Genomic DNA, 2455 nt, shown 5'->3' on the forward strand with positions numbered 1-2455 from the left:
AAACGGATCTATAGGCGCTGTTCACAGTTAAAAGGTTAAAAGAAGTCGCGGGCATTATCCAGCCCGCGGGGCGAATTAGAACAAGTCGCGGGCAGTATCTTGCCCCGCGGGCCGTGGGTTGCTCATATGTGCTGTACACCATGATACACCTGTCGGAATAGACGAAAGTTTGGACACGACAGAGCAGGCCTCCCGGCCTCAATCAGCTCATCACGACACTCGATGTACAACATAACACGTTCTACAGCGAAGTTATGGAACTTGTTAGAAAGAAGTAAAGAAAAATTTTATACAGTGCAAATCCCCGTATCTGCGGAGATAGGTTCCAAGATCTTAAAAACTAATTTACTCATTAGTTTATCTATTTATTTATCTATCTATTACATCTGAATTAAAGAATTTCCTATTTAACTTTTTCAAACCGCTACCAATCGCTGATATTTGAAATCGCGGATGCAATAACATTTTTCGTGTTACACAGGGTACACTAATGACAATTACCACCTTGAATATCTCCGCTATAATGAAAGTAAGAAACAAAATTTTCGAATGAAACTTCTTTGTTACAAAAGGGACCACCGAAGAGATGTGAATACGATCTTAAAATGACTTCGCCTTCTAAAATCTTTAACTTTTCATTCGTTGCCATCTCTTCCATCTTACCCACCCTTCGAAACCGTGTAAATTACGTATAAAAATTGCTCCATCCTGTATAGCGTGGACACAGCTTCAGAGGTGAACAAGTTAAACGAGCATTCGACTGCTCGCTAGAATCGAGGCAAAATCGAACGACTTGGCAAAGAAAAAGGAGAGAAATTCGTGGTATTGACCGATGGAATTGAAAGACCTCGGAACGTTTAAACGTCCGTTTTGACACGGTACCGGCAATTAGAGGCGACCGCTGTTGTATATATCGTTGCAGCTTGCGGGAAGTACGCGACGATTCTTCTTCCCTGAATAAGTTCGAAACGGTCCGAGCTGAAGGTTCGCAAAGGCTGCGTAACGAGCTCCCCCGCAAAGCGACGGTTTCCCGGGAAAATTTTTCGAAATGCACGGTCCGCGCACAATAGTACAGCGAAGGGATCGTTCCGTTCTTCAGTCTCGTTGCTGTTATTTCGAAAGGGCCGAGGGACGCGCTGTTTCTCTAAGCGCAAACATCCAAACTCGTCGTTTCATTCGAGCAACGAAAATTAAGATCGTTTAGAATGATACAATAGAAATGGCGACGGAAGCGGTGGTATACAGATATCGTTTAATTCGGTAACGATTACTGAACTTTCCGTTCTACGTAATAGAAAATATCTGTCTAAAGGTGACTAACTCTTACACAAAGAAAGGTAATAAATTATCGATCAGTTGGAAATCGAGATAACGAATCACCGAGGAACCAACGTATATGTTATTCAAGTCGTTAATCTACGCTGATACGTAGGTATTATTACGCATTTTATCAGGTACGTTATTTCTGTATGTGACAAGAGGAAACGAGTGGCAGGTGATTTGTTATTATATTCGGTTGGTATATTTGCTACCGGCATCCGTGAACTTGCGAGCAAATGATCTTCGTCGAAGCCTACGGTTCGTTGGCGAACCGGTAGCCAAGGAAGAAACAGAGGGAGAGAGCGAGAGAGCGTATAAAATCAGGCGAAACCGCGAATTAGGCAGCTGCCAGGAACAATAGCTGGCGAAAGGAGAGCAAAGGGTTGCGTTCGTTTAATACACGGTTAATGTGAATTGTTGTGGGCGCGTGCAACCACATCCTGTGCAATTTTTGTCACGCTCTTTTCTCGATTTCGTTTCGCGTTTTACGCCCAATGTCGAACGTTCCACGGGAAGAAAGAGAGACGGAGAGGAGGGAGTGTTTCGTCGAAATCGCAACCACCCACATTGACCGCAGAAAAGAAAGAAAAGATGAAATCAGAGGGAAGTTTGAAATCGAATACGATAACGTAAATAAGTACCTAACGGAGTTAGGCCCGGTGCACACGAGAGATGAGACGGCGCGATTTCGCAAACGGTGATACTGTCTGATTTCGATGGATTAACGAATGTAATATGCGTACCGCCAGCGAATATTTGAATTCTGCCAATGGAATTCAAACTATTCAAGATTTAAATTTAGCCAATGAAATTTGAGTTGTTCGCATTTGAAATTCAGCCAGTGAAATTCGAAATTAATCGAGTTTGAAAATTAACCAATGAAATTCGAACCATTGAAAATTTGAATTCTGTCAGTGTCGTTAAAGTAAGTAAGCACCATTTCAATTCTGCCAATAGAATTCCAATTATTCGAGTTTGAAAATTAACCAATGAAATTCGAACCATTGACAATTTGAATTCTGTCAGTGTCGTTAAAGTAAGTAAGCACCATTTCAATTCTGCCAATAGAATTCCAATTATTCGAGTTTGAAAATTAACCAATGAAATTCGAACCATTGAAAATTTGAATTCAGCC

This window comes from Habropoda laboriosa, unplaced genomic scaffold (genome assembly GCF_001263275.1).
Source record: "Habropoda laboriosa isolate 0110345459 unplaced genomic scaffold, ASM126327v1 scaffold88, whole genome shotgun sequence".
NCBI classification, from domain to species: domain Eukaryota; kingdom Metazoa; phylum Arthropoda; class Insecta; order Hymenoptera; family Apidae; genus Habropoda; species Habropoda laboriosa.